Genomic DNA, 23394 nt, shown 5'->3' on the forward strand with positions numbered 1-23394 from the left:
AGATTGTGATATCATTTGTTGAAGAATTACCAAGCTCAGTGCCTACAAGAGTGGAACCTCTATCTGAAGAATAACCAAGCTCAAGTAATTCCTCAATCTTATCTTCGTTCCATAGCTTCCATGCCTGCATTGTGTCATTCATCCAAGATCACAAGGTTAGCTTGCAGATCACCAGTATTAATGCATAATCACATTGTCACCAAGGGTTCAGTTAGCTGTGCCATCGACACGATAAAATAAGCAAATTTAAAGAGTCCGATTAAAGAGTTACGCGAGATCATTCTTTCCTCCACCTGCATTCCATCAAACAAGACAGCATAGTTAAAAAAAGGCGCATTTTTTTTGAAAAAAATGCATTAAAAATGCGAAAAAGAAATCAGTCGAATAAAACGATAAAAAAAATACTAAAAACGAACAAAAAGTGTTTTCCCCTTTTTTCTTTTTGAGCATTAATGGCAACTCTTTGGGTTTCATTTTAAAATTCTTATCTAAAATGGATGGATAATAGACGTCAGATATTTATTGATGACTAAATCTAAGCATGGATCCAGTCCAAACATGACACACTATTTACTTAAATTCAAGTTCATATTTTGTTATCTTAATCAGCTGATGTTAATGTTTTTTTTTTCTATATCAACATTTCAAAAGCAGTCTAATAAGACGGTCAGTCTGAATTGGACTTATTGGCATCATTATCTACCATGTTCCCATATATAATTTCTTTATGAATGGGCACAAATGACATATATTTCTTATAGAAAAATTAGTGGCATACATGATAGGTGTCAATTCGCTGGTGACTGCATTATATCCCTACAAATACAACAAAGGATAGTCGATCATACTAAATACAACTAAAAAATACTGATCCGGGTTCAAAATAAATCCATTTTCTATGTTCTTATTGTTCACCGTAAATCGAGTCAGTGCCTCGCAATTTGTGTGCACATAGTTTATACGTTCGACATCTCCTCTTTCTTTGACACGTACATGACAGCCATCGTTTTATGTAAAAGAAAAGAAAAAGACTACCTCACCCCCGATATAGGTACAATCTTAAATTGTCCGTTATCATTCCATAAATTTAGCTATCTACTTTACCGTCTTCATCTTGTGATAAGGAAAGCTCTTAATCAGCTTGGTCCTGTTGCTGAATATTTATTGTCGAAGGACCATTGATGTGGGACAACTCTGGGCATCTTGCGTGAGGTAACACTGCATTATGCGGAAGCCGAACAGCTTAACCATTCTTTATGTGATGGACAACTGGACAAGGGCTTAGTAAAACTTGAATGACTTCCCACACAGCCGGACGTATTGGTCTTTCAAGTTAATTTGTTTCATATCTAATCACTTGATAACAATTTTTTCTCAAAAAAAAAAAATTATAGGACATGCTCAACTTTTGAGGTTCAACAAAAACAAAATTAAGTTTGAAGTTGTTAAAATCAATAGAACAAGTTCATGTTATACCACCAAAAGTTGAGCTTGTTTCATGAGCCTTAATTCATAATGATAATCGCTAGCCTCATTTTAAAATTACTCATCCCCACAAATGATTCTGACAACATTCCCCACTATCTATTGCTTAGTGGTATTCATTTGAGTTTGGCTCCACCAAACCCACCACATATGGCTGCAGAAAAGAAGCGTCGGAGCAACTCGAGGGGCATTTAATTACAGGAATACTGTTTTTTTTTTCCAAAAAAATAGCGTTCGATAAAGGTGTCCCTTTGTAAAACACATTTTATTGAATACCACGTTCTAAAAATGCAAACTTTCCTGTTACCAAATGCCCTCTTTAAGGGTAGGTAGGTTGCAAAACTAAGTGACCCAAATATTGGAGCAGATTATAGTTGCTTAAAATCAGGTTGGGATTGATCAAACTTAATAAAGAGGACTGGGCTGGACTCGCTTTCAGAAAAAACGCACCAAACCTAAGCCGACCAACTTGGTAATAGTGTAAATAATCTACATGAACCTAACGAATTCTTATTAATTTTATCTATTTTTTAATTAATAAGTGTTAAGCCTTGGTCCAATTACTGAATCAGGGTAACAGGACCAAAAACAGATGCCAGAAAGAAATGCAATATACCGTATCCAACAAAAAGGACTTACAGTTAGCGTCGTCGTCTGATAGGGCCCATGCCTTTGGGCTTCCGATTACTGAACTGCATTCCCACCGGCATAAAATATTAGGTTGTTAATAGATGCTGTTAAAAAGATGTCATGACAAAAATACAAATATATCCCGGTTGAATCATTGAAAACGCAATCAAACAATTTGAATACAGAAGTGTAGTATATGAATCCATCAACCTGCCCATGAATTAGAATCAGTCCCAACATTTGACGAATTGAAGGTAAAGACTAAAGAACAAGTGAGCGAAGAATCTAGCAGAGAACAGATACATTAAGAAAGAAAAGAAGCTATCAAATAGCATAGCACTTCATCATCAACACAAGAACATTTAACTCTGGAACTGGAAGGATAGAGCACATCTATCAAGGAGAAACGTATTGTTGAGGAGCCCGTTTCTTGTCAATTCTGCATATTTTAAGGGGCCGATCAGGCTGTTTGTCAGAAACCCACAGTGAATGTATTGCTTGTAACCTTGTTTACGAGCCAACTGCTAGTCAGAAAAGAAAATCGATAGTTACACACAAGTACTTTAATTGTCCAGATATCCGTGCAATACCCTGACCATAAGATTATAGTGCACATTTCTAAGCAATTGGAAACACAGAAAAAAAGTTATAAACCTTTAAATACAAGGCAAAATATTACTGGGCACTAATACATAATGAACCAATTTATGTGGGTCTATATACCCAATGGCATACACTATGCCCACGAATAGCTCCACCACTTTAGAATCAGGAACCTAGTCAGACTGAGAAACACTATCCCAAAAAATTTAAAGCATGTATGAACGATCACTGCCAAAAAAAGTTCTATGAAAACTTTTTTTGCCAAAAAGGTAGTTCTTTAATCATTTTTTAAAAATTGATTTATGTGTTTTCGGGGGAAGGGGATGGATATTATTCAAACCCTTTTAAAAACTAGGTTTTGATAAAATTGAGTTTTTCTCAAACTCATTTTTTAATGTCACCTGAAAACTATAAAAACTCCACTTTCAAAAGAGTGTCAATTGAAACACGTTGTTAGGGGTGGGCAGATTTCTTTTAGGTGTATTGTTGCCATCAAAGTACTCTCGTCTCATTTGAGCGGAAACAATCACTTTAAAAGGGAACGATAAGATCATGCACAACCAAACAAGAGAGAGAGAGAGAAAGGTGGCAACATGAGTTTGAGATTACCTTCATCCAGATTGGAGAGTACATCTGACCTGCACTTGATGACATCGTCACCACCATCAGCATGAGCAACACTTGATCACAACTTCACCACCACCAGCACTACCACTCTTGATTTATCCACTGCATCAACTGCAGGGAAGCATCTTCTAAAAACATGAGCAATGGTAACAGGGGCAGATCATGTCAATAGGAGTTAACGTGACTAGAAAGAGGAAGCTGCCAAAATGCAAGACAAAACATCAAGCAAAATTTCTAGTAATTTTAGTCTTTTTGGGTTTAGAAGTTTTTCTAGCACAGTAAAAAGGAAGGCACATCAACTTTAACTAGGTTGCTTTCAAAGGAGGACTAAGCATCCTGATAGAGATGAGTGCGTTTTGCTAACATTTTGAGAAAGCAAGCACGTCCACTTCAATAGACAGTTTTTTTCACGTTTTATATGGCTGACTGTTTCAGTAATAATTCTAATCAACGTTACCTAGTACAAGAATTCCCAAAAACACCCATTAACATCTATGACCCTTGTCTGCTCTTTTTTTTCTAGTTTATTTCGAATAATACCCTTTCTGCTACACGCATGCATATCCCTCACACACTTACATTTTACAATCTTCTAACTCGTTCCTAATCCAAAAACTTCATATTGTCTATGGAAATTCACAGTTGATCACCACATATATGTACATAGTCCAGAATTACCCCTTATAATAGGTAACAATTCCAATTTACACGTTATAATATTTACTCTTGTATTCATATGCATTTTAAATGCATAAATACCTATTTTTAAGGCTCCTTGGGCACAAATTCTTTTCTAATTACCCCTAGCCACATGAAATTCCATTTTTACCCTAATTTATAATTAATAGCAAAAAGATCAGATTTTTAATGGAAAAAAGCCACGTGATATCACATTTCTACCTTCTTGAAAGAAAAATTCATCTGCAGCTTTAGATTGCAGCTTTCTTTACAAAGATGAGGGTAATTCTTTTCCATGTCCAGCTCCAGTCCATCCTAGGCCTCCATAGCTATCCATGCAAGCCTCCCATACAAAGCTTTTAACACAAGGAATTCCTCCAGAGACCCAATGATCTTGCAAGTTCATTTTTCTCACCTTCCATGGCTGCCAACAAACGATTTTTGAAAGGTCATGTTCCAAGCATTTTTTGAAACAGGTGGAGGATATTCTTATGGCGCCCAAGTGAATCATAATCTCCTCTGCAACTATTGTCCATGGAATCCTTCTTGTATCATACCTACCCACCCAACTCCAAATCGACTTCACCACTGGACAAGTGAAGATTACATGGGCATTTTTCTCCTCCGCTCTTCCACACAGCGTACACCGATTGGGTAATTGCATCCCCATTTCTTAATCCTATAAAACGTGGAGAGGTGATTTTGGTAGTAGGTGAACCAACAAGCTCTAGGTAGAGCCTTTTGATTCCACACCTTTTTAAACCAGTCATGAGTGGTGTCTCTTGTTCACAACTCCTTCCAAATTTCTCTACTCCTCAACTCAGTACAAGCTTTGGAGATTCAGACTAACTTATCTCTCTCAGCTGAAAACTGAATATGATTCAGGAACAAACCTGGGACCGTGGTGCCCATACTGCTGTACTTTTCTTAGGTACAATTCTCTATCTCTTCCCCCCCTTGCTGAATAGATCACCACTTAAATGGGCAAATAAGAATCTGGTTTGACCAGCAGTTCATCCAAAATTTAATCACATAACCATTAATCACATTACCATCTCCCACTTGCCATCTAACCTTCTTTTCTATCCATCGCCAGCCCCAGATTAGATTTTGCCAACCCCAATAGCGCCTCCATGGCTTTCTCAAATCTCACGCACTCTGATGTTGCAAAATTATCAGGATGCCCCTGGTATACAAAAAGTAAAGCCCATCCTTAAGGGCAAAAAATTAGAAAATTAAAAGGGTAAATTTACCAAAATATTTCTTTTCCCCAAATTCCTTTCAGTGGATATTTTTGTAAAGCAACAACCACCCTCCACTTGGACAGATTATTGATGGCATCCTCCACTTGGACAAAATCTTACATTGAGTCGCTCCCATTCAACCCTCCGATCACATGTTTCCCTTTCCATGACCAATTATCGCTACAAAGCTAATTAGAAAATGAAATAATGTGCAAAAACCAGATTTTTCAAACTGGACCATGTAACCGATTTTCAAGTTACAAAATCCTGGTCAAGAATGAAAATGAGGACTGTTTTTCACTTGTCATTCAATACCTAACATGCAATTAAACCAATGAAAAAAAAGGAAGAGAAACTAGCTGACTCAAGGTGAGCTTCTTTCTTCACACCCCCCCCCCACCCCCATCACTCACTCCCATTGCAGCTTCTCCTTCTTTCTTTTTCCTTTTTTTGCTCCCACATAAACTCTCTGCTCCATTCCCTTCTGTCCCTCTCTTGTTCTCTCTTTCTCTCAATCTCCCTCCGTTTTATTCAGCCTCTCAATCTGTCGCTGTCTCCGATCCACAGGCCTTTCTCTCTCATCTATCCCCCTTTTTAATTTGGATGGAACATGAGAGTTGGTGGGTGAGGTTGAGTTAGTCTGGACCTTTTGGTCAAACTCAACTCCCCTCCCTCATTTCGCTTATGTATGCTTTTTAAGAAATAACTCTAATCAACATGAACTAACACAAGAATTCTCAAAACCACCCTCTTACATCCATGAACTTCGGTTGCTGCTTTTTTTCTGGTTTATTTCCAATAATACCCTTTTTGCTGTACACGCCCATATACACATTGTACAATCTCCTAAGTTCTAACTCATTCCTGACCCTAGAATTTCATATTTTCTATGGAAATTCAGGGTTCATCACCACATATATGTATATATTCCAGAATTACCCTTTATGGAGTTATGGTAGGTAACAATTACAATTTACACATTATAATATTCGCCCTTGGATTCATATGCACTTCAGAAGCATAAATACCTATTTTTAAGGCTCCTTGGGCATAAATTCATTGCTAATTATCCCTAGCTACATGAAATTCCATTTTTACCCCAATTCATAATTAAAATAGCAAAAAGATCTGATTTTTAATCAGAAAGCCACATGATATCACATTTCTACCTTAATAAAAGAAAATTTCATCCTCCATCTTTAGATTGTACCATTCTTTACAAAAGATAGGGGTAATTCTTTTCCTTGTCCAGCTCCAATCCATAGGCACATTCTTTGCGGAAATGGTGTTGCTAATCTACTCTTGACTAACCAAATCCGCTTGGTCTAAAGCACATGTTTTATTCTATCCACAATCCTATGTGCTTATCTTCAATTGTTATGTCATCATATATCTGAATATCCTTGAAATTTACTATGTATTTTGAATCTACCACATATTGCAGAAACATAGATACATGGAAGACAGGTGTATACTTGACTGAACTTGGGAGGTAGTGCTAGTCTGTAAGCCAGTTCTCCAATTCAAGATCATAAATTGTTCATATAGTACATCTTTTCCCAAATAGTCCACAATCAACATCTCTAACCGTCAATCATACGTCCCAACATTTATTTGATGAAAAAGAATATCATAGAAATGATAGAAGATGAAATGTGGAAATTTGGACCAGAGGTCTAATCTAACCCAGACAAGGTGTTGAACTCGGATTTTAAATCTCGATATGAATCATAAGTCTAATCCGACTTGGCATAAGTGTTGAATTTTAGTTTGCGATCAATACCTTGGGTTTGGACCAGAGGTGTTATTGTCCGTCTTTAGGTGTTGGAATTGGATTTTGCAAAAACAGTGTAAATCACAAGTCTAATATGATCATATTTAAATGTACTGCTTTGATTTGCATTTAAGTATAGGATCGAGTCATCGACATGTACGATCCACTTTTCGACATCATGTGGGTGATCTCCTAAGCATCCCAATAAACAAGGTGAAAGGACATGAGTAATGAAAAGTATCCTTGTCCAATTGATCAATATTTCAATCTTTTGAATATCCTAATCCATGATTCAAATATTTATACCAATCTTCTTGACAAAATAATCCAAATAATCATTGAAGATCACAAAGTTTTCATATAGTATACTTCTCATTTTCTAAAATAGTCCACAATCAACTTCTCAAACCGTCAATCATACGTCAAACATTTATTTGACGAGAAGGAATTTCATAGAAATGATAGACGATGTCAAATGGCAATTTGGACATAGGTCTGATTTGAACCGGACAAAATGTTGAACTCGAATTTAAAATCTCGGTAAAAATCAGAAGTCTAATCCAATCCTGGCATAACTGTTGAATTATGGTTCGGGACCAATGATTTGAATAAGACGCTTAACCTGATTCCCATCTTGGGTCTGGACCAGAGGTCTAATCTATCCTCCTTTAGGTGTTGGATTTGGATTTTGCAACAACAGTGCAGATCATAAGTCTAATATGATCATATTTAAATGTAGTGCATCGATTTGCATTTAAGTGTAGGATCGACACCTACGATCAAATTTTCAGCATCATGTGGATGATCTCCTAAGCATCCCAATAAACAAGTTGAAAGAACCTTAGTAATGAAAATGATCTTTGCCCAATTGATAAATATTTCAATTTTCTATGCATAATTATAACATACGAAATATTCAATACAAGATCTTTGAACGAGGAACATCAAAGATAATTATCCAACATTGGAATATCCTAATCCATGATTCAAATATTTATATAAATCTTCGTGACAAAATAATCCAAATAATCATTGAATATCACAAAGTGTTCATATAGTATACTTCTCCTTTTCTAAAATAGTCCAAAATCAACTTCGCAAACCATCAATCATACGTCCAACATTTATTTGACGAGAAAGAATTTTATAGAAATGATATAAGATGTCAAATGACAATTTGGATCAGAGGTCTCACCTGACCCGGACAAAATGTTGAACTCGGATTTAAAATCTCGTAATGAATCAGAAGTCTAGTCTGATCCGGCATAACTGCAGAATTATGGTTTGGGACCAAGATTTGAATAAGACGCTTAACCTAATTCTTATCTTGGGCGTGGACTAGAGGTCTTATCTGTCCGCCTTTAAGTGTTGGATTGGATTTTGTAACAATAGTGTTGATCACAAGTCCAATATGATCATATTTATATGTAGTGCATCGACTTGCAATGAAGTGTAGGTTCGACACCTCCGATCCACTTTTCAACAACATGTGGGTGATCTCCTAAGCATCCTAATAAACAAGTTGAAAGAACATGAGTAATGAAAATGATCATTGTCCAATTGATAAATATTTCAATTTTCCATGCATAATTATAACATACGAAATATTCAAAACAAAATCTTGCAATGGGGGACATGATAGATAATTTCAAGGTTGAATTATCCAAATATGGTTCAAATATTAATATCAATCTTCTTGACAACTGTCCAAAAATAATTGAATATCATAAATTGTTCATATAGTACACATCACTTTTTCTAAAATCGTCCACAATCGACTTTTCGAACCACCACTCATACATCCAATATTCATTTGACGAGAATGGATATCATGCCAATGATACACAATGTCATATTGGCACTTTGGATCAGAGGTCTGACCTGACCCAGATAAGCAATTGAGCTCGGATTTAAAATCTCGATTGGAATCAGGGGTCTAATCTGATTCGTCTTCGGTGTTGCTCGAATTTAAAATCTCGATTTGAATCAGGGGTCTAATCTGATCCATCTTAGGTGTTGGATTTTGATTTGGAAAAAATGATTTAGCCTATAGGCCGAATTTGATTCAATTAAGATGTTGAATTTGGATCAGGTGTCTCATCTGATCCGGTATAAACGTTGAAATTTAGATCATAGGTTCGAAACCAGAGGTGTGATATGTCCTGCTTTAGGCGTTTGCAACCAAAGTCTAGATCACAAGTCTAATATGATCTTCTTTAGATGTTGTACTTGGGTCTGGAAATGCTCGTGATCTACATTCCACTTTTCAGCATCATGTGGCAATCTCCTAAGCATCCTAATAAACAAGTTGAAAGGTCAAAAGTAATGAAAATGGTCATTGTCCTAAGATAAGGATTTTAAATTTCCATGCAGAAATAAACAAGTTGAAAGGTCAAAAGTAATGAAAATGGTCATTGTCCTAAGATAAGGATTTTAAATTTCCATGCAGATTTATTACATATGAAATACTCAATACAAGATCTTTGAACGATGAACATCAAAGATAATTATCCAACTTTGGAGTATCCTCATCCGTAGTTCAAATATTTATACCAATCTTCTTGACAAAATAATCTAAAGAATCATTAAAGATCATAAAGTGTTCATATATTATACTTCTCCTTTTCTAAGATAGTCCACAATCAACTTCTCAAACCGTCAATCATACGTCCAACATTTATTTGACGAGAAAGAATTTTTTAGAAATGATATAAGATGTCAAATGGCAACTTGGAACAGACGTCCCATCTGACCCGGACAAAATGTTGAACTCGTATTTAAAATTTCGTTATGAATGAGAAGTCTAGTCCGATCCGGCATAAGTCTTGCACTTTCGTTTGGGACCAATGACTTGAATAAGAGGGTTAACCTGATTCTTATCTTGGGCGTGGACTAGAGGTCTTATCTGTCCGCCTTTAAGTGCTGGATTTGGATTTTGCAACAATAGTGTAGATCACAAGTCTAATATGTTCATAATTAAATGTAGTGCATCGATTTGCAATAAAGTGTAGGATCGACACCTACGATCCACTTGTCCAATTGATAAATATTTCAATTTTCCATGCATAATTATAACATACGAAATATTCAATACAAAATCTTGCAATGGGGGACATGATAGATAATTTCAAGGTTGAATTATCCAAATATGGTTCAAATATTAATATCAATCTTCTTAACAACTGTCCAAAAATAATTGAATATCATAAATTATTCATATAGTATACATCACTTTTTCTAAGATCGTCCACAATCGACTTTTCGAACCACCACTCATACATCCAACATTCATTTGACGAGAATGGATATCATACCAATGATACACAATGTCATATTGGGACTTTGGATCAGAGGTCTGACCTGACCCAGATAAGCAATTGAGCTCGGACTTAAAATCTCGATTGGAATCAGGGGTCTAATCTGATTCGTCTTCGGTGTTGCTCGTATTTAAAATCTCGATTTGAATCAGGGGTCTAATCTGATCCATCTTAGGTGTTGGATTTTGATTTGGAAAAAATGATTTGGGTTATAGGCTGAATTTGATTCAATTAAGATGTTGAAGTTGGATCAGGGGTCTCATTTGATCCGCTATAAACGTTGAAATTTAGATCATAGGTTCGAAACCAGAGGTGTGATACGTCCGGCTTTAGGCGTTTGCAACCAAAGTCTACATCACAAGTCTAATATGATCTTCTTTAGACGTTGTACTTGGGTCTGGATATGATCGTGATCTATATTACACTTTTCAGCATCATGTGGCAATCTCCTAAGCATCACAATAAACAAGTTGAAAGGTCAAAAGTATTGAAAATGATCATTGTCATAAGATAAGGATTTTAAATTTTCATGGACATTTATTACATATGAAATATTCAATACAAGATCTTTGAACGAGAAACATCAAAGATAATTATCCAACTTTGGAATATCCTCATCCATGGTTCAAATATTTATACCAATCTTCTTGACAAAATAATCCAAAGAATCTTTAAAGATCACAAAGTGTTCATGTAGTATCCTTCCCCTTTTCTTAAATAGTCCACAATCAACTTCTCAATCCATCAATCATACGTCCAACATTTATTTGATGAGAAAGAATTTCATAGAAATGAGAGAAAATGTCAAATGGCAAGTTGGACATAAGCCTGATCTGAACCGGGCAAAATGTTGAACTCGGATTTAAAATCTCGGTATGAATCAGAAGTCTAGTTCGATCTGGCATAACTCTTGAATTTTTGGTTTGGGACCAATGACTTGAATAAGACGCTAAACCTGATTCTTATCTTGGGCATGGACTAAAGGTCTTAACTGTCCACCTTTAATTGCTGGATTTGGATTTTATAACAATAGTGTAGATCACAAGTCTAATATGATCATATTTAAATGCAGTGCAACGATTTGCAATGAAGTGTAGGATCGACACCTACGATTCACTTGTCCAATTGATAAATATTTCAATTTTCCATGCATAATTCTAACATACGAAATATTCAATAAAAAATCTTGCAATGGGGACATGACTGATAATTTCAAGGTTGAATTATCCAAATATTAATATCAATCTTCTTTACAACTGTCCAAAAATAATTGAATATCATAAATTGTTCATATAGTATACATCACTTTTTCTAAAATCGTCCACAATCGACTTTTCGAACCACCACTCATACATCCAACATTCATTTGACGAGAATGGATAACATACCAATGATACACAATGTCATATTGGCACTTCGGATCAGAGGTCTGACCTGACCCAGATAAGCAATTGAGCTCCGATTTAAAATCTCGATTGGAATCAGGGGTCTAATCTGATTCGTCTTAGGTGTTGCTCAGATTTAAAATCTCGATTTGAATCAGGGGTCTAATCTGATCCAGCTTAGGTGTTGGATTTTGATTTGGAAAAAATGATTTGGGTTGTAGGCTGAATTTGATTCAATTAAGATGTTGAATTTGAATCAGGGGTCTCATCTGATCCGGTATAAACGTTGAAATTTAAATCATAGGTTCGAAACCAGAGGTGTGATATGTCCGGCTTTAGGCGTTTGCAACCAAAGTCTAGATCACAAGTCTAATATGATCTTCTTTAGATGTTGTACTTGAGTCTGGATTTATGTCTATGATCGTGATCTACATTCCACTTTTCAGCATCATGTGGTAATCTCCTAAGCATCCTAATAAACAAGTTGAAAGGTCAAAACTAATGAAAATGATCATTGTCCTAAGATAAGGATTTTAAATTTCCATGCACATTTATTACATATGAAATATTCAATACAAGATCTTTGAACGAGGAACATCAAAGATAATTATCCAACTTTGGAATATCCAACTCCATGATTCAAATATTTATAACAATCTTCTTGACAAAATAATCCAAAGAATCATTAAAGATCACAAAGTGTTCATATAGTATCCTTCTCTTTTTCTAAAATAGTCAACAATCAACTTCTCAAACCGTCAATCATACGTCCAACATTTATTTCACGAGAAAGAATTTCATAGAAATGATAGAAGATGTCAAATGGCAAGTTGGACATAGGCCTGATCTGAACCAGACAAAATGTTGAACTCGGATTTAAAATCTCGGTATGAATCAGAAGTCTAGTCCGATCCGGCATAACTGTTGAATTTTAGTTTGGGACCAATGATTTGAATAAGACGCTTAACCTGAATCTCATCTTGGGTCTGGACCAGAGGTCTAATCTGTCCGCCTTTATGTGTTGGATTTGGAATTTGCAACAACAGTGTAGATCACAAGTCTAATATGATCATATTTAAATGTAGTGCATCGATTTGCAATGAAGTGTAGGATTGACACCTACGATCCACTTGTCCAATTGATAACTATTTCAATTTTCCATGCATAATTATAACATACAAAATATTCAATAAAAAATCTTGCAATGGAGGACATGATAGGTAATTTCAAGGTTGAATTATCCAAATATGGTTCAAATATTAATATCAATCTTCTTGACAACTGTCCAAAAATAATTGAATATCATAAATTGTTCATATAGTACACATCACTTTTTCTAAAATCGTCCACAATCGACTTTTCGAACCACCACTCATACATCCAATATTCATTTGACGAGAATGGATATCATGCCAATGATACACAATGTCATATTGGCACTTTGGATCAGAAGTCTGACCTGACCCAGATAAGCAATTGAGCTCCGATTTAAAATCTCGATTGGAATCAGGGGTCTAATCTGATTCGTCTTAGGTGTTGCTCGGATTTAAAATCTCGATTTGAATCAGGGGTCTAATCTGATCCATCTTAGGTGTTGGATTTTGATTTGGAAAAAATGATTTGGGTTATAGGCTGAATTTGATTCAATTAAGATGTTGAATTTGGATCAGGGGTCTCATCTGATCCGGTATAAACGTTGAAATTTAGATCATAGGTTCAAAACCAGAGGTGTGATATGTTCGGCTTTAGGCGTTTGCAACCAAAGTCTAGATCACAAGTCTAATATGATCTTCTTTAGATGTTGTACTTGAGTCTGGATTTATGTCTATGATCGTGATCTACATTCCACTTTTCAGCATCATGTGGTAATCTCCTAAGCATCCTAATAAACAAGTTGAAAGGTCAAAACTAATGAAAATGATCATTGTCCTAAGATAAGGATTTTAAATTTCCATGCACATTTATTACATATGAAATATTCAATACAAGATCTTTGAACGAGGAACATCAAAGATAATTATCCAACTTTGGAATATCCAACTCCATGATTCAAATATTTATAACAATCTTCTTGACAAAATAATCCAAAGAATCATTAAAGATCACAAAGTGTTCATATAGTATCCTTCTCTTTTTCTAAAATAGTCAACAATCAACTTCTCAAACCGTCAATCATACGTCCAACATTTATTTCACGAGAAAGAATTTCATAGAAATGATAGAAGATGTCAAATGGCAAGTTGGACATAGGCCTGATCTGAACCAGACAAAATGTTGAACTCGGATTTAAAATCTCGGTATGAATCAGAAGTCTAGTCCGATCCGGCATAACTGTTGAATTTTAGTTTGGGACCAATGATTTGAATAAGACGCTTAACCTGAATCTCATCTTGGGTCTGGACCAGAGGTCTAATCTGTCCGCCTTTATGTGTTGGATTTGGAATTTGCAATAACAGTGTAGATCACAAGTCTAATATGATCATATTTAAATGTAGTGCATCGATTTGCAATGAAGTGTAGGATCGACACCTACGATCCACTTGTCCAATTGATAACTATTTCAATTTTCCATGCATAATTATAACATACAAAATATTCAATAAAAAATCTTGCAATGGAGGACATGATAGGTAATTTCAAGGTTGAATTATCCAAATATGGCTCAAATATTAATATCAATCTTCTTGACAACTGTCCAAAAATAATTGAATATCATAAATTGTTCATATAGTACACATCACTTTTTCTAAAATCGTCCACAATCGACTTTTCGAACCACCACTCATACATCCAATATTCATTTGACGAGAATGGATATCATGCCAATGATACACAATGTCATATTAGCACTTTGGATCAGAAGTCTGACCTGACCCAGATAAGCAATTGAGCTCCGATTTAAAATCTCGATTGGAATCAGGGGTCTAATCTGATTCGTCTTAGGTGTTGCTCGGATTTAAAATCTCGATTTGAATCAGGGGTCTAATCTGATCCATCTTAGGTGTTGGATTTTGATTTGGAAAAAATGATTTGGGTTATAGGCTGAATTTGATTCAATTAAGATGTTGAATTTGGATCAGGGGTCTCATCTGATCCGGTATAAACGTTGAAATTTAGATCATAGGTTCAAAACCAGAGGTGTGATATGTCCGGCTTTAGGCGTTTGCAACCAAAGTCTAGATCACAAGTCTAATATGATCTTCTTTAGATGTTGTACTTGAGTCTGGATTTATGTCTATGATCGTGATCTACATTCCACTTTTCAGCATCATGTGGTAATCTCCTAAGCATCCTAATAAACAAGTTGAAAGGTCAAAACTAATGAAAATGATCATTGTCCTAAGATAAGGATTTTAAATTTCCATGCACATTTATTACATATGAAATATTCAATACAAGATCTTTGAACGAGGAACATCAAAGATAATTATCCAACTTTGGAATATCCAACTCCATGATTCAAATATTTATAACAATCTTCTTGACAAAATAATCCAAAGAATCATTAAAGATCACAAAGTGTTCATATAGTATCCTTCTCTTTTTCTAAAATAGTCAACAATCAACTTCTCAAACCGTCAATCATACGTCCAACATTTATTTCACGAGAAAGAATTTCATAGAAATGATAGAAGATGTCAAATGGCAAGTTGGACATAGGCCTGATCTGAACCAGACAAAATGTTGAACTCGGATTTAAAATCTCGGTATGAATCAGAAGTCTAGTCCGATCCGGCATAACTGTTGAATTTTAGTTTGGGACCAATGATTTGAATAAGACGCTTAACCTGAATCTCATCTTGGGTCTGGACCAGAGGTCTAATCTGAACGCCTTTATGTGTTGGATTTGGAATTTGCAACAACAGTGTAGATCACAAGTCTAATATGATCATATTTAAATGTAGTGCATCGATTTGCAATGAAGTGTAGGATCGACACCTACGATCCACTTGTCCAATTGATAACTATTTCAATTTTCCATGCATAATTATAACATACAAAATATTCAATAAAAAATCTTGCAATGGAGGACATGATAGGTAATTTCAAGGTTGAATTATCCAAATATGGTTCAAATATTAATATCAATCTTCTTGACAACTGTCCAAAAATAATTGAATATCATAAATTGTTCATATAGTACACATCACTTTTTCTAAAATCGTCCACAATCGACTTTTCGAACCACCACTCATACATCCAATATTCATTTGACGAGAATGGATATCATGCCAATGATACACAATGTCATATTGGCACTTTGGATCAGAAGTCTGACCTGACCCAGATAAGCAATTGAGCTCCGATTTAAAATCTCGATTGGAATCAGGGGTCTAATCTGATTCGTCTTAGGTGTTGCTCGGATTTAAAATCTCGATTTGAATCAGGGGTCTAATCTGATCCATCTTAGGTGTTGGATTTTGATTTGGAAAAAATGATTTGGGTTATAGGCTGAATTTGATTCAATTAAGATGTTGAATTTGGATCAGGGGTCTCATCTGATCCGGTATAAACGTTGAAATTTAGATCATAGGTTCAAAACCAGAGGTGTGATATGTTCGGCTTTAGGCGTTTGCAACCAAAGTCTAGATCACAAGTCTAATATGATCTTCTTTAGATGTTGTACTTGAGTCTGGATTTATGTCTATGATCGTGATCTACATTCCACTTTTCAGCATCATGTGGTAATCTCCTAAGCATCCTAATAAACAAGTTGAAAGGTCAAAACTAATGAAAATGATCATTGTCCTAAGATAAGGATTTTAAATTTCCATGCACATTTATTACATATGAAATATTCAATACAAGATCTTTGAACGAGGAACATCAAAGATAATTATCCAACTTTGGAATATCCAACTCCATGATTCAAATATTTATAACAATCTTCTTGACAAAATAATCCAAAGAATCATTAAAGATCACAAAGTGTTCATATAGTATCCTTCTCTTTTTCTAAAATAGTCAACAATCAACTTCTCAAACCGTCAATCATACGTCCAACATTTATTTCACGAGAAAGAATTTCATAGAAATGATAGAAGATGTCAAATGGCAAGTTGGACATAGGCCTGATCTGAACCAGACAAAATGTTGAACTCGGATTTAAAATCTCGGTATGAATCAGAAGTCTAGTCCGATCCGGCATAACTGTTGAATTTTAGTTTGGGACCAATGATTTGAATAAGACGCTTAACCTGAATCTCATCTTGGGTCTGGACCAGAGGTCTAATCTGTCCGCCTTTATGTGTTGGATTTGGAATTTGCAACAACAGTGTAGATCACAAGTCTAATATGATCATATTTAAATGTAGTGCATCGATTTGCAATGAAGTGTAGGATCGACACCTACGATCCACTTGTCCAATTGATAACTATTTCAATTTTCCATGCATAATTATAACATACAAAATATTCAATAAAAAATCTTGCAATGGAGGACATGATAGGTAATTTCAAGGTTGAATTATCCAAATATGGTTCAAATATTAATATCAATCTTCTTGACAACTGTCCAAAAATAATTGAATATCATAAATTGTTCATATAGTACACATCACTTTTTCTAAAATCGTCCACAATCGACTTTTCGAACCACCACTCATACATCCAATATTCATTTGACGAGAATGGATATCATGCCAATGATACACAATGTCATATTGGCACTTTGGATCAGAAGTCTGACCTGACCCAGATAAGCAATTGAGCTCCGATTTAAAATCTCGATTGGAATCAGGGGTCTAATCTGATTCGTCTTAGGTGTTGCTCGGATTTAAAATCTCGATTTGAATCAGGGGTCTAATCTGATCCATCTTAGGTGTTGGATTTTGATTTGGAAAAAATGATTTGGGTTATAGGCTGAATTTGATTCAATTAAGATGTTGAATTTGGATCAGGGGTCTCATCTGATCCGGTATAAACGTTGAAATTTAGATCATAGGTTCAAAACCAGAGGTGTGATATGTTCGGCTTTAGGCGTTTGCAACCAAAGTCTAGATCACAAGTCTAATATGATCTTCTTTAGATGTTGTACTTGAGTCTGGATTTATGTCTATGATCGTGATCTACATTCCACTTTTCAGCATCATGTGGTAATCTCCTAAGCATCCTAATAAACAAGTTGAAAGGTCAAAACTAATGAAAATGATCATTGTCCTAAGATAAGGATTTTAAATTTCCATGCACATTTATTACATATGAAATATTCAATACAAGATCTTTGAACGAGGAACATCAAAGATAATTATCCAACTTTGGAATATCCAACTCCATGATTCAAATATTTATAACAATCTTCTTGACAAAATAATCCAAAGAATCATTAAAGATCACAAAGTGTTCATATAGTATCCTTCTCTTTTTCTAAAATAGTCAACAATCAACTTCTCAAACCGTCAATCATACGTCCAACATTTATTTCACGAGAAAGAATTTCATAGAAATGATAGAAGATGTCAAATGGCAAGTTGGACATAGGCCTGATCTGAACCAGACAAAATGTTGAACTCGGATTTAAAATCTCGGTATGAATCAGAAGTCTAGTCCGATCCGGCATAACTGTTGAATTTTAGTTTGGGACAATGATTTGAATAAGACGCTTAACCTGAATCCCATCTTGGGTCTGGACCAGAGGTCTAATCTGTCCGCCTTTATGTGTTGGATTTGGAATTTGCAACAACAGTGTAGATCACAAGTCTAATATGATCATATTTAAATGTAGTGCATCGATTTGCAATGAAGTGTAGGATCGACAACTGCGATCCACTTTTCAACATCATGTGGGTGATCTCCAAAGCATCTTAATAAACAAGTTGAAAGAACATGAGTAATGAAAATGATCTTTGTCCAATTGATAAATATTTCAATTTTTCATGTATAATTATAACATACGAAATATTCAATACAAAATCTTGCAATGGAGGACATGATAGATAATTTCGAAGGTTGAATTATCCAAATATGGTTCAAATATTAATATCAAGCTTCTTGACAACAAGTCTAAAAATAATTGAATATCATAAATTCTTCATATAGTATACATCACTTTTTCTAAAATCGTCTACAATCAACTTTCCGAACCACCACTCATAGAGCCAACATTTATTTGATGAGAATGAATATCATGCCAACGATACGCAATGTCACATTGGAACTTTGGATCAGAGGTCTGACCAAACCCAGATAAGCTATTGAGCTCGAATTTAAAATCTCGATTTGAAATAGGGGTCTCATCTGATCCGTCTTAGGTGTTGGATTTTGATTTGGATCAGGGGTCTCATCTGATCCAGTAGGTCTGATATGTCCGGTTTTAGGTGTTTGCAAATAGAGTCTAAATCATAGGTCTATTATGATCATATTTAGATGTTGTACTTGAGTTTGGATTTATGCCTATGATCGTGATCTACAATCTACTTTTCAGCATCATGTGGGCAATCTCCTAAGCATTCAAACAAACAAGTAGAAAGGTCATAAGTAATGAAAATGATCATTATCCCAAAGATAAGAATTTTAATTTTTCATGCACATTTATTACATTGAAATATTAAGTAACAAATCTTTGAATGGGGAACATCAAAGATAATTATCCAACCTTCGAATATCTTAATCCATCATTCAAATATTTATATCAATCTTCTTGGGTAAATAATCCAAAGAATATCATAGAAATGATAGAAGATGTCAAATTGAAATTTGGATCAGAGGTCTGATCTGACCAAGAGAAAGTGTTGAAAGTTGTACTTGCAAAATTTTTAAAAATGGAATAACATTTAAAGCTTTTGAAATTTTTTTAAGATTCTACTTATGAAATGTGCGGGTCTACAAAACTCGTGAAATTTGTGGGTTTGTTAATGAAAAAAAGTTTGAAATGCATGAGCTTTCCAAACTAGAAACTTTTTATGAAGATCTCACAAATTTCAAAGAGTGCAAAAGTTTAGCCAAAAGTTTTAAAAATGTCATACCTTCTAAAATCCCCAAACAATTGTCAAAGTCATCAAAATGTTTAGCAAATTTTTGTTACAAAAGCGACACTTAAAAATTTTCAAAAATTGAAGAATATATCAATCTCTTGAAGATTGAAGACTTTACTCATAAGATGAGGGTCGCAAAGCCTGTGAAGTCATGAGCCTTGTAAATTTAAAACAGTTTGAAAAGTGCTTAAAATTTGTTTCACTAAAATTTGTCAAGTTAGTAAAAAAGTTTATCTCCCTTGTAAGAAGTTTAAAAAATGCAAGATTTTTGTAAAACGAGAAATATTTTCAAGAGACACTTGAAACTTTTTTTAAGAAATTATCGAATGGCTACGCTTTTAAGAATTTCAAACAATTTAAAAGTTTCACAAAAAACGGTTCAAAAAAGGGCAACTTATAAAAGCTGAAACCATTGTCAAAATCACACAAAGTGTTCAAAAATTTTTTATAAGTTAGAAACAACATTTGAAATTCTTTCAAAAATAATCAAGTTATTGAAATTTCCAAAAAGTGTACTTTGAAATTCATCAAAAAATTTTCAGTCATTATAAAATATGTAAAAAAACTTGTAAAACAAAAATAATTGTTATCATGTTTAGAAAAAATAATGCAAAAAAAAAACTCAAGATAATGGTAGCTTTAAACAGGCCGAAACAATTGCCAAAAGGTCTCTAGAAGACAAAAATTTTACAAGTTGAAACAATACTTCCAAAATTTTTAGAAATTGAATGCGTTAAGCTAATTAAATCTTCATGATTTTACTTGTAAAATGTCAGAGTTTACAACAGTTGTGAAAGTTGTAAATTTTGTAAATTAAAAACAGTTCGCAATGTAAGAGCTTTGTAAACTAGAAAAAACAATGATGATCTTGAAGGTCTCCTTTCCAAAATTGTTCATCTGAACGATGAAACAAATGTAGAAGAACTCATTAAAGTGTTTATAACGATCCTCATGAGACAACCCATCAAAGGATGGTAACATTTGAATCAAATGGGGTTCAACCTCAAAGTTGTATGTTGCAATCTTAGGTCTTCTGATTGCAGGATGCATGAACAAAATATTCTTTGACTGGATGGATCTAGGGCCATGGATTTTGTGTGAATCTTAGCGTCACATTGTTCCCATTAGTAGCAACACCTTCTTCATCCTTGTCTTGTCAGGACACTTTTTGCTTCCCATTTAAATTGATGAAGAATTCTTCCTAAAGTTTTTTGTCGTAGCATACACTGCGAATACCCTTGATGTATGGCCCAGTTCCTACTTATGGCTTCTAGCTTAGCCTACCTCCTGTGAAAGGACAAGCCATAGTCCTAACTCAGCGAGTTGACAACAAAATAACTTTCACTGGCCATGAACAGTGCTAGAAATACTACAAATGAAAAATACACCAAAAGCAAGCAAACAGGAAATAAACAGAGTAAAGATTTTCACCTTCATGACAAGTTCTGATAATGCAACAAAATTACAAAGATACAGACGTCCTAAATCCACCATAAATATGAAACAAAAGATAATTCTCCTAAAGAAAACAAGAGAATAAAAAAAATCTACAAAAAATTAAAAATCAAGGAATTTGATTTAGAGAACAGGGAAAACATAATTTTGTTTTTACAGAGAAGAAACAAGGATTTTGCCAAAAAATTCAATCTCTCTCTTTCTGCAACTCCACAAATTACAAACTTTTTGGCATACTTCCCACAAGTATTTAGAAAGTTACTGACCAAAAATGAGCCCAGAATTCTAACTTCAACCTTCAGAAATGTGTTCAGAAAGCCTCTATTCTGTTACATCGACAAGATTTCTTTGTTTTTGATAGTTTGAAATCAACATGTCGAACTACGGATTCTTCTGAAAATATTTTCCTTAAGTAGCCTTTGGTCTTTGTTTTAAACAAATAAAATATGCCCAAATCAAAAGTTAGAAATCTTCAACCAGATTCAATATTTTTAAATGAATTTAATTCTCAAACAACCTTCTGTTGAAGAATAGAATATGTAGGTTGGAAACTAGAGCTTTTCTTTTTTGTTTTTTACGGCTAGAAAGATGCACAAGCTACTCTAAAACATGCAAGCACTCAGGAACAAAAAAAAAAACATACAAATAAACTTTAACAAAATGAAAGCTCAAAAAATTAAAACAGAACTAACACTTACCTGTCCACTCGCCCATTTTCACGCAACCACCATAATAACTCAAGCAAGTAGATAAGTGAGCCTAGAAACATGATGTATGTGAATCTACATGTAACTAACTATATTCAAAACCTATATGTAACTAACTAACTAATCGAACCTTAGAAAGCAATAAGAATATCAATAAAGCCATTCTAAGACTTGGAAGTCCAAATACAACAAGCTTCACATATGATAAAAAAAGCTTTAAAAAAAAAAATTCAGATCCAAACAACTTCACAACAATCAATATTGAGGCATCAACAAATTCAAAAGTCTATAGACAGGGACCAGACGACTTCATATATGGTCTGAGACTGAATATTTCCACGCAAAAAAAAGGAATTGAACACTTCACCTTCCAATAGCGTGATCTTCTACAACACTTACGATCAGACCCACAATAGATCTCCTCCACCACACCCACAATCAGACACACTTTTGATTTATTTTCCAGCACAAATGCTCTGATCCCCATCTGAGTTTTCTAACAGCAACGCATCAGATATGTGCCATTATACACGATGTCCACACTCCACAAGTTTTAGATTTACCTGAGCAATCAAGAGAAAGAGGCATTGCTGCATTGTGGTTGCAACTGATCAGATCCAAGATCGTCAGATCACCTAGGATATCAATAGATTTTAGTGATTAACACATCCAGGAAGGAGACTACGACAACTAGAAAACACCCACAATTGAGATACGTTAGATCACATCTAGAGATGGTGTCAGATGGCCTTAGATTCAAGCTACCCTTGATTCCGTGTTGACAATGAAGGAAGAGAATCAAAAAAAATGTCCTTTATTAACTCTAAGACTAGTCTGATGAGACGAAAGAAAAAGGTTCAAGAGAAAAAATAGCAAACACCATGAATAAGATGGAAACGTGAGAGAGAAGAGAAGGGAAGAGTAGTTAATTTAATGGTCAGTGGTTTGGGTATGCAGTAAAGAAGGAAGAAACAAACAATACCTCAAAACCAGACCCTCCAATGGCTGCCAAGGAGGCGAGTAGGCTCCGAAGGGGTTCATGTGAGAAGGTTTAGGGCTGCCGATCAGCGGATCTTCGATGGCCTTCGCCGGCTCGGAGCGATTCGAGATTAGGTTCGTCGGATTCGCAAACCCAAGAAACCTGTCCCCGGAGCCCGAAAAGTTCGTTGCATCCACCGGCTCTGCCTCTGCTTGAAACCACAAGCCCCAGCCACGACAACGACCAGTGCGGGCTCTCTCTCCCTCTCTCTCTCTCTCTCGCTCTGTGGCTATCTCCTTCTCCCGCGGCATCGGCTTTCAAGAAAGAGGTCTTCCGCTCCCACTCTCCCACGGCATCGGCTTTCAAGAAAGAGGTCTTCCGCTCCCACTCTCCCCCGCGAAACATTCAAAGATTGCCGTTCAACTTCGAATTCAGTAAATAAAATAAAAGGGTCCCGCTACAGCTGTCCGTCCAAAAAAAGGAAACATGCCAAGTGGTGGAATGAAAAGGCGGTTAAGTCCAAACTAGCGTGCTCGT

The 23394-nt window shown here is 35.1% G+C and overlaps 1 long non-coding RNA gene across 3 annotated transcripts; it reads right to left on the reverse strand.

Annotated features, from left to right (window-relative positions):
* Positions 1-235: 235 nt before the first annotated feature.
* Positions 236-23249, reverse strand: LOC116255846 (uncharacterized). 3 transcript variants are annotated; one of them, XR_004172979.2, is made up of 6 exons: positions 22861-23249; positions 22442-22513; positions 22246-22365; positions 3328-3473; positions 2125-2636; positions 236-293 (listed from the first exon to the last, which is right to left on the reverse strand). It is a non-coding gene; the product is annotated as an uncharacterized LOC116255846 (long non-coding RNA). The 3 variants fall into 3 exon arrangements; XR_007572307.1 differs by having other exon boundaries at positions 237-293; positions 3328-3543; XR_004172978.2 differs by having other exon boundaries at positions 251-293; positions 3328-3456.
* Positions 23250-23394: the final 145 nt, after the last annotated feature.

Source organism: Nymphaea colorata, chromosome 1, assembly GCF_008831285.2.
Source record: "Nymphaea colorata isolate Beijing-Zhang1983 chromosome 1, ASM883128v2, whole genome shotgun sequence".
Classification (NCBI taxonomy): Eukaryota; Viridiplantae; Streptophyta; class Magnoliopsida; order Nymphaeales; family Nymphaeaceae; genus Nymphaea; species Nymphaea colorata.